At 34.0% G+C, this 10933-nt stretch overlaps 1 long non-coding RNA gene and 1 pseudogene across 1 annotated transcript; one reads left to right on the top strand and one right to left on the bottom strand.

Annotated features, from left to right (window-relative positions):
• Positions 1-214: 214 nt before the first annotated feature.
• LOC148692395 (uncharacterized) lies at positions 215-846 on the bottom strand. Its single transcript, XR_015954522.1, has 2 exons — positions 586-846; positions 215-460 (listed from the first exon to the last, which is right to left on the bottom strand). It is a non-coding gene; the product is annotated as an uncharacterized LOC148692395 (long non-coding RNA).
• A 2466-nt stretch (positions 847-3312) lies between these two features.
• LOC148692394 (uncharacterized) lies at positions 3313-4448 on the top strand (annotated as a pseudogene).
• The last annotated feature ends 6485 nt before the right edge of the window (positions 4449-10933 follow it).

Here is a 10933-nt window from a genome sequence, read left to right as displayed (position 1 = left end):
TAAAGAAAAATCTTCCAATCAACTTTCAACAGAAGAAAAGTTCAAGAACGCAATCAACTCAATCAGCACGCAGAGCAGCAATACGAGAGCGAAAAACCCAGAACCAGGACTACCGCGCAAGCGAGACTGGCTCTTGATACCATGATAACACTATGAATTAAGCTACACAAATCTATAAGAATCAGAAAATCCCAAAAGTAAAACCTTGAGGAAGAAGAAGGAAGAGAGAAGCTTTGTGTATTTGATAACCGTTTTCTTACAACACAACCGACTTTCTTACTTATACAATGAGAGGGAAATTGGTTTTTATACTACATCTCAATTACACCGACTTATGTCATAAGCAACTATTGCCTAGGTGGCACTGCTGATATGGTCAATACTTTGGACGTCAGGAAGGAATTCTGTAATTTCAAACTCGACCAAATCAACGTGATTCGACCGGGTTCCACTCAAGGACCTACGAAACTCGTCAGAAAGATGGTGGTTAGTTGAACACACTTCAAAACACACATAGACTTGCATGCAAGCTTGTAAAACGCACTAGAAAAGTCCAGAAATTAAGTTTTAAAAGAAGGAGAACACCTTGCTGAGATGGAGGACTTCGGTTCACCGGGTTTCGGCCTTAGAATTTCTTCGTTTTCTCGAGTATAGGGTTGAGTTCTAGAAGCTTAGGTGATTTTTCATTGAGTTTGGGTTCTGTTTGAAGGCGGTATAGTGGTTGCCTGAGTTGAGCCGAAAGGGAGAAGATGAGTTGCAGAGGGAGCTACGGGAGAGAGTTTGAAAGGTGAGGAGAAGCAGAGTGGGTAGAGAGAGAGAGAGTAAGAGAGGGAAAAGATAGAGAGTAAGAATCGACTGAAAACAAAAAAATAAATAAAATAATGGGAAAAAGATGAGGCGTGAGAGAGAGGATGAGGGCTGTCTGACATGGGAAAAAGATAAAATAAAATTAGGGAATGGGACGTGAGAGAAGAAGTGAGAGAGGTTTAATAAAGAGTAATGGTGGTATCTGATGGAGTGGAAGAGTGGGGTGTTCAAAGCCTAACAAAACAATATTCAATCTTCCATTTTCCTTTATTAAAGCCAATAATTTCTTATGCAACACACCCATGTATGAAACATAGGTGGATTGTCTACCCTCCCATTTTCATACTATCCTATACCCTTCTGTGATGTGTGGTCACGGTTAAGCCACGTCAACATTTTATATTAATTTTTTATAAAAATAATAAAACAAAAAGTAATAGGAATATAAAATGTTGGCGTGGTTTAACCGTGACATAGGGAGAATGTGAAAATGGGAGGGCAGACAATCCACCTCCTTATCTGGAACATGAATTCAACTGTTGTGAAGTGTAAATACTTGCATAAGCTGATTGATTTGACTAAGAGAAACAAGTGGCCTTTAATTAATAATTTATTGAGTCCAAATGAAAGTTCGATGGTGGATTTCATACAGAGGTGGATTGTGTGCCCTCCCATTTCCATACTCTCCCCAAGCCCTCCTGTTTGTGAGGTCACGGTTAAGCCACGTCAATATTTTATATTCCTATTACTTTTTGTTTTATTATTTCTATAAAAAATTAATATAAAATGTTGACATGGCTTAACCGTGACCACACATCACAGGAGGGCATGAGGAGAATATGGAAATGGGACGGTAGACAATCCATCTCCTCCAAATAAAACCCATGCAATGGTGCGCACTGCATAAGGAAAGATTTTAAGTTTTAGATTGCCTCCGATACTTTCATACAGTTTCGGACATAACTTGTTCGTTATAATTCCGAATTGAGTTCCGTCTACGGTCACATGTTCGTAAAAATGAGTACTATTCAAGAATAGTAAAATAAGAGTGGAAAAATGAAGGGAAAATTGAGATCCACGTGGAAGGCCTACGTGGCATCTTAAGGGTATTTTGATAATTTCACTACTACTAAGAATAAAATATGATAAATATTGGTACGGGATGTCACAAATAAAAAACAAAGAGACAAATGAAAAATTATGGTCTTATTCTTTTGATCACTTAATGATCAAATATTTCTAATTAAGTTGTGGTCTTCTAAATATAAAGATATATAGATGAAAAATGGTTAATTGGCATCAATTTGATATCCGTATAGATTTTTCAATTACTTGATCATTTGATGTCATACAATACAATCTGAGTGTTTGTGATATGATTCTGCTTCTTATTTGTTTGTCAAAATTTTCACCTCCGTTGTTGATCATAGTATACATTAAGGAAAACTAATCAAAATGACTTGGCAACTTTAGGTTTTAACCAAAACCATTTTATAAGTTTATTTAATGGTGAGTACAAAGCCCACTTTTAAATCCACCCAACTGAAATGGCCCAACCAAATCGTTAGTTTAGTTATTTTGTAATCAGTACAACCGAGTGGAAGGATTTTTTTTTAATTTTTTTTTTTCAAAATAGTTGTAGAGTTGTTTAATAGTTTTTCAAGAACTGGTTGAAGGTTTTGAAAGTCGGTTTGAAATCCTGATCTTTGTGTTGTTCGTTTCTGTTAGTTTATGTTTTTCAAAATAAGCTTAGTTTTGCAATCCTTTTTTCGATACTGGTTGAAGGTTTTGAGATTCTATTTTCAAATCCTGATCTCTATTGTTGTTCATCATTTTACTTAGAGTTCCGTAATTTGATTGCGATTCTTCATAGCTTCGTTGTTTGGACGTAATCGGCACTGTATAGGTTTGAATGGGATTTTGTGGTTTAGTTTTGCAAGTAATATGTTTAGCTTTTTCCTTGACTGATAATTTTTTTTGTTAATTTGTGTTCAGATTACAAGATATCAGGTAGTTGATTCCTGTTTTTTAAAATTCTCAGTTTGGATCTTACTATTTTGAAGAATCACATGTAAGTTTTGATATATATATATTTTTTGTTTTGATTTGTTTATATTGTTTTTTTTTTTATAGATGTTTTTTATTTCATTTTTCAGAAATTTTTAAAGAATTAATTATTGTTCATAGCACTGGCTGTGTTTAATTTTTCATAAATAGTGAATGTAGTATTATAATAGTTTATGAAAAAGTCGTTATTACAGTAATTTTTAGTTTTTAATTTGTTTGTGATTGTTTTGTTTTAGAAATAGTGTTAGTTTTTGGTTCATTTTATATGTATATGGTTTCAAAAGGCAGTTATTATTTTGTTTTACAAATATTAGATTTAGGTTTACAACAGATTAATAAACAGTTGTGGTTGTGTGTTACATTTTGTTGTTGTTTATTGTTATCTACATTGATTATTATATATTGATTTGTAATTATTTAATGTTTTGTTCAATAGTTATGGAAAATGATAAACTAGCTCAATTTACATATGGTGGTTTATCTATCGTTAGTTTTATTTCATCAACTTCTACATTCAATCAGATTTGTATTTTCTTTTGTTCTGCCTAGGTTTAAGGGTTTGAGAGTTGGTTGTTTTGAGTAGCGATATGCTTTGAATGAAGATCCTACTTGTCTCTTAAATTGTGATGTCGATATTATGAATATGTTAATGGTTCTTGATGTTGTTGGAAAATCCATTGTAGAAATATTGGTTATGGATAATTGTGATGATTCTATGGTTCAATTACCTACGAATATCGTATCTTCTTCGTGCCGTACATCATATTCTATGATTATTGTTAGTGAAAATGATCATTTAGAGAAATATGGTTCTCATAGTATCCATAATTATATGTCATGTGAATGGGATAATTACATAGCATTTGAGGGGCAAATTTTTAGGGGAGATTGTGTTGATTTCCGACATAAATTGAAGAAGTTTTCTGTTAAATGCAATGTTGACTTGAATAATGATAAGAATCACATTAGTGTTGAGTGTTCTAGGAAGGAATCTGATGGTTATCTTTGATGTGTTTATGTGTCCAAGCGTGATATTATTAACATTTTCATTATTTAGAAGTTGCAAAATGTGCAGACATGCAAGGGTATGATTCAAAAGAAGAAAAACAAAGTTATTGGCTGTCAATTTGTTGCTTCTCTCATCAAGGATAAGTTTCAATCAAATCCTCTTATTAAACTGAAGGAGATTATTTCAAACTTAAGGCGGTTTTATGGATTAGATATTGATTATGTTACTGCATACTTTGGCAAAGAAATGACAGTTTTTGAGCTAAATGGTGACAATGTCAATGCTTATAAGTTTTTGCCTCGGTATATTGAATTTGCCCGTTCAAGCAATCCCAAATATGTGCTTGAGCTTGAAGTTGTACTAGAGACCAATAGATTTCATGTTTTGTTGCCCGATGTTATTCATTGATGGTACTTTTATCAAGAGCAAATACAATGGCACACTTCTATCTTGCTATGTAAAAAATGGCAATGATGTTAAGTTTATACTTTTTGACTTTATATTTGATATTATATGTTTTGTGTTTCTTTTGTATCTTGCTGTGCAAAAACTTTTTCGTAAATAGTTGAAGCACAGTTTAAGAAATAATTCCATGACATTTATACTTGTAGTTCTATTATAGTTTCATAAATAGTTGACACTTGGCTCTATTTATTTCTTTTTGTTATGCATAAATCTTTGATTTTATTATTAAATAAAGGAAAAAAGTTGCACACATAGTTCAAACACAGTTTAAGAAATAGTTCTATTACAATTTCAGAAGTAGTTGACATTTGACAGTACATTTTCCTTTTTGTTGTGTAGAGATTTTTGAGGTTGCTTATGCAATTGTTGAATTAGTCTGTTTGATGTGGATGTTTTTAAAGTTACAAAAGAGTGGAATCGATTTGTTATTTGTCTAGATGGTAGGATAAGCTCTTGTGTGCAATGGCAAGATAATTGTTTTCCATGTTCTCATGCATTGCAGGTGTTTCAACATGATAATCGTGATGTATTTGAGTATGTTTATGATTATTGGAAAGCAAGCTTTTATTGGGAAACCATATCAATTTGTCATGCATCCATTTTTAGATTTAGATAAGCTGAATGTTGATACTTTCATAAATGGTGTGAGGTCTTAAATTACAAAAATTTCATCTGGAAGACCAAAGAAAAGTAGGATTAAATCTGCTGGTGAAATCAGTAGACTAAGAAGACTTGTCACTTGTAGCAGGTGTGGATGTTCGGGACATATCAAGGGTTCATGTAAGTTGTTATACAAGATGGTTGATTTTTTTGGAGATTGGAGTTATTGGTGATATGTAACAGATTTTCATTTTGGAGATTGTTTATTTTGTTTTCAATTGATGTTTTGGAATGTAATTATGTATTCAGAATTTTGTTTGAGTATTATATATGAATGCAATGTTTGAGCATTTCTAGTTTTACAAAACAGTGTTTTGAGTTTAACAAATAGTTAATAATGTAAACACGAAAATTCCGTAACGAATGAAACGAGAACATGTGTACAAAGTAGATTTGTATTGATGAATTTGTAGGTTACAATCTCTATTTACAACTTTTCCTCTGATTTAGTCTTCAAAGATTTGGCAGAGGTTCTCCTTTTGTAAGAATTTTGGCCCTTCAATTTAGAAATTGTTGACCTTATGCTTGTCTTGGGACCTTGTATTTATAGACTTCCAAAGCCATGCCTTTGGGTGGATTTGGCTTTGATTTGTGTCTTCATTCATCCATGGGAGAATTTAGGAATGTTTTGTGTCTAAATTTCAGCCACTTTCCCTTGCTTGACCGAATTATAAGGCTTTCTTGCCTATTTTGTGAGCAATCTTCAATTCTTACTTGTTTTGTGAAGATGCCTTGGCTTTGTTTCTGGTTTTGGGAGCAATTTGGACCCCTTGCCGATTTTAAGGGCTTTCTTCCCCCTTTTGCCGAAATTTGGGGAAGTTTTATTCTTCCTTTGCTTGATTTGTGCCACATGTCATTGATGACTTGTCCATTTGTGATGAGTCATATGCCATGTGGAGCTTTGTGATGCATCATCTGTATGCAACGAAATTTACATGTCTACAAATGCCTCCACTTTAAGGCTTGTTGTAGGCATGTGTTTGTCACATATAGGAAACATGTTTTGAAGTCCTGTAATGTGAATTTTCTAACTCAAGGGTCGTCAAGACTTGATCTTAAATTGGTTTGCTTCTTCAAAGGCCCTAGAGGCGTATTTCTTGAATTGAAATGATGAATTTAGTCAAGGACCATAGAGGTGTATTTCTTGAACGAAACATTTTTTCAAGGACCGTTGAGGCTTGATCTTCAATGAAAAGAAAATTTTCTTCAAGGGCCGTAGAGGCTTGATCTTGAATGAAATGAAAATTTCTTCAAGGGCCGTAGAGGCTTGATCTTGAATGATAATTTTGAAAATGGATAAATCGGCATATATTTATTGTGCTTGTTGATTTTCCACGAGCTTGATGAAGAACATGATTGCTTGGAAGTTTGAGAGATTGTTGGATGTCCGGAACTTTGACTGGCTTTCTTTTGCTCTCCCTGATTATGAATGAGTGCCTAGCATTTATAGGCAAAGAATTGGGCTTGATTTAGAAGATCCAATTAAAGCATTAGGTTGGGCTTGTTGCTTTGTGTGCCATCTGATGCATATAAAAAAACATGTATATATATGTACATATATATAATATATACACACACACGTGCACACAACACCATCACTCAAAGCAATGATGGTTTTTTATTTATTTATTTTTTTGCTTTCCACACGGCACCGTCATTGCTTTTGATGATTTTGTTATTATTATTTTTTTCCTGATTTTCCTCTGCACTGCATGGCCTTTCATGCATGATTTCAGACGGAAATACCTCTTCATTTTTAATTTTGACGAAAAAAACCATGCTACTTTTGCTCCTGATTTTCCTTTCTTAGTTTGCAGAACTTCTATGATGATTTTTTTTTCATTATATTGGATATAACCTTGACAAGCTCTTCACAACAAAACCTTTGGTTTTCAAAAGCCCTTGTCTTCTTTACCGACAACAAAGGTGTCATAGGCCCCAGACTTGCTTTGCAGTAGCAATGGCGGCAGTGGCTAGGTGGCTCTGACGGTAATAGCGGTTTTTTTTTTTTTTTTTTTTTTTGTGTGTGTGTGTGTGTGTGTGAGTATCTACTGGGCAAAGAGCAAATGGATGCAAACGGCTTGGACCTTTTTCTTCTTGTTGAAATCACTAACTGCAATTAGAGCCATAATGAGATAGGTCTCATCCGATTGTTGTTTTTGGAGTTGGTCGTGCTTGGATTGGAGATGGAGAACTCGCTGGGCTCATTGGGATAGAGCCAAACTTCTTGTTGACCATGCTGCCTCTGATGTGATAAATAATAGCACTCAAATTAAACCTTTTTATTGACAATTGTAGTAAAGATGTAAGTAGGGATCGTTCTAGGCCAGGGATTAGGAGGGATTGCTAATCTAATAAAAACTGACTCAAAGATACAAAAATATGCTTAAAAACACTTAAACAAACTCAAAGACTCTTAACTAAACTTATATGACTCAAAACAAACTCAAAAGACTCAAAACAACACAAAACAATCAAATAGACTCAAACTAGACTCTAGGACTTAATTTGGACGAAAATAGAATTGGTTTTGACTCAAAACACTTAAAAACACAATTTGTACAGATTCTAGCTATTTAGACACAACAAAGACAAGGGGATTGGGTTTTTGGACGAATTTAAAGTAAAACAAATAATGTAAAGACTCAAATAAAGTTTGGACGAATTTGGGGAAAAACTATGGATGATTAACTAGCTAGAGGATTCTTTTCCACACATGATACATTTGAACACAAATTGATTACCAGTTGATTTCTCAATAAACCATGAACCTTAACACCCCAGATTAACCGTGACATCACTAATTAACCCTCAGATTCTCCTTTAGTTATTGGATTGGATGACATCATTCGACAACCCAAAGCATTCTTCAAAAGTTCCCTACATGACATCATAATAGAGATACAATCAAAGATCATTACGTTCTATGAAAATCATAAGTATTGACAAAGCACTTGTAACTATGACATCATGATACTCATGCTAGGAATTTACTTAACATGATTGTGAAAACAACCTTAACTACTTGTGAATATAAGTTTGTAACGATTATGTGAAACTCCCTTATATTTTAGCATCAAATTCAAGCATGCAAATTAAGTGTGCACCCTTAATCAACAAACAAGAATAAGTTATCCATCAAACGGTTAAGTAAATTGTATTCACAATTTATGAAATCACAACTGGAATTAATCAATTCATATCACAAACATAATCATGGCTTCAAAGCCTCCCCTAGCTAAAACAAGTTTAGCTCCTTATGTTTACAGCAAAATAAAGAAAATATAAATTAAACATTAAAACTAAGATAGATTACACCTAGAAACGCTCCAACAATCCAAGCTTGAATGGCCAAAATGTCCAAGGCTTCTCCTCTCTTCTTTCTTCTTCTTTGCTGCGGCACAAGGGTGTTTGGAAGGTAAGAAAATAAACTATATTTGTGGAATTACATCAAACTAACCAAGAACAAAAATAAAGTCACAATATTTAAGAAATGGAGCAAAATCAGTCCACATTATTTATGAAATATCTCACACTATTTATAAGGAAAGGGGAGCAAAACCAAACCAAAACAACCCACATTGTTTTTGAAATGGCAAAATCAATATTAGTCCGTGAACTACAACAAAACTTCCCACACTTTTTATGATTATGAATTAACATAACGCACACTATTTCTCGAATTAAAACAAAAAAACACTAGTGTTTATGGAATTGCCTAATAACCTGTACTATTTTGTGAAATTGATAAAAAAAAAAAATTCCCAATATTTATGATAGGTAACACAATAAACATTGTTTTTGCATCTAGAACAATATAACACACTGTTTATGAAATATCCGACACTATTTATAAGGAAAGTGAGCAAAACCAAACCAAAACAACCCACATTGTTTATGAAAGGGAACAAAACAAAACCAAAATAATCATGGGAGCAAAACGAACATTAGTTCGTGAACTACAACAAAACATCCCACACATTTTATGATCATAAAGTAACATGATGCACATTATTTCTCGAACTAGAACAAAAAATTAATAGTGTTTTTCAAATTAAAGCATAATAACTTGTACTTTGTGAAATTGATAAAAAAATAAAATAAAATAACGCCCACTATTTATGAGATATAACAAATAAACACTTATGGATTTAGAACAATATAACCCACATTGTTTATGAAATATTCCACACTATTATTATGAAAAGCGAGCAAAACCAAACATTATTTATGGATTTAAGCATAATAACCCTCACTATTTTGTGAAATTGATTAAAAAAAAACCCCAATATTTATGAGATGTAACAAAATAAACATTGTTTCTTGTTCTAGAACAATAAAACTGACACTAATTGTGGATTTGAACAAAAAAATAACAGACAATATTGCTTGAACTATCCCAAAGTTATACATGAAATTGAAGAAAAGTAGGAAACACACATAATTTTAGCTTCAGAAAAAATTGATTAGTTATCAAACTACAATAAAAAGAAATTAATTGTTTTGTAGTGTTTCTAAGTAAGAATTGACAGGTTTATGGAATCACGAACATGCAAACATACATATTACTGTATTTTGGAAGCGAGAATTTAGCAAGGATTTTAGTTTAGTACCTCTTGTTCGTCGGGAATTTGTTTTTCTTTTGTCATTGATGTGTAGCTTTTTGTTTGAAAATTAGAATTTGAAGTTGAAATTGGATTTTGTAAAATGGATTTTTGTTTGTGGAGTTCAAATTTGGTTTTATTTGCTGGTTTGTAGTGATTGGTGTATTATTAATGGCAGTGGAGGTGGTGGATTGAATGTTGTAACCATTATTTTAGTAACAGGTCTTGGGTTAAGGGGCATTTTTGAAATCATAATTGTTAAGCGGGTTGGGCTTTTTATTGAGCCTGTGTTTTTAGTTTTTAAAGGGCTTAATGTATTTATAATTTGTTTTTATGGTTAAAACTTAAGTCCTTTTTATTAAATAATAGTTTAGGATACTTTTTGTGTCACATCCCGGCCTGGGGCGGATCACTTCTCGGGCTCGCTCCACCACCGTAGCACGATATTGTCCGCTTTGGGCTTACCATTCCCTCATGGTTTTGTTTTTGGGAACTCACGAGCAACTTCCCAGTGGGTCACCCATCATGGGATTGCTCTAGCCTCATTCTCGCTTAACTTCAGAGTTCCGATAGAACCCGAAGCCAGTGAGCTCCCAAAAAGCCTCGTGCTAAGTAGGGATGGGAATATACATTTTAGGATCACTCCCTTGGGCGATGTGGGATGTTACAATCCACCCCCCTTAGGGGCCCGACGTCCTCGTCGGCACACACGCGGCCAGCGTTAAACTCTGATACCAAATTGTCACATCCCGACCCGGGCCCCCACCATAACCCGAGCCCGCTCCACCACCGTAGCATGATATTGTCCGCTTTGGGCCACGACCATGCCCTCATGGTTTTGTTTCTGAGAACTCACACGAGAACTTCCCAGTTGGTCACCTATCATGGAAGTGCTCTCGCACGCTACTCGCTTAACTTCGAAGTTCCCATGGAACTCGAAGCCAGTGAGCTCCCAAAAGGCCTCGTGCTAGGTAGGGATGGAAATATACATTTAAGGATCACTCCCCTGGGCGATGTGGGATGTTACATTTTGGGTAAATGGGAGTTAGCCCATATTAACCAAAATAAACTGAATTAGTTGGAATCATGTGGGACTTATCTTCAAAACAGTTAGAGGTAGTTGGAGTTATGTTTAAAGGATAAAAATGTAAAACTGTGTAACATAGTCTCTATATAAGTATAGTCTTAGAGACTTAGAGACTCATGATGTAATATTTCCTTTTACTCAGAATATATGATTGAAAGCTCTCTCTCTCTTCTTCTTCGATTCCTTTAGTTTCTTCTTCTTTAAGATTTCTGTAATTCAATAGCGTTAATATGG

This window comes from Pyrus communis, chromosome 12 (genome assembly GCF_041283825.1).
Source record: "Pyrus communis isolate YQ-2024b chromosome 12, ASM4128382v1, whole genome shotgun sequence".
Classification (NCBI taxonomy): Eukaryota; Viridiplantae; Streptophyta; class Magnoliopsida; order Rosales; family Rosaceae; genus Pyrus; species Pyrus communis.
This window is presented reverse-complemented; position numbering and strand designations above follow the sequence as displayed.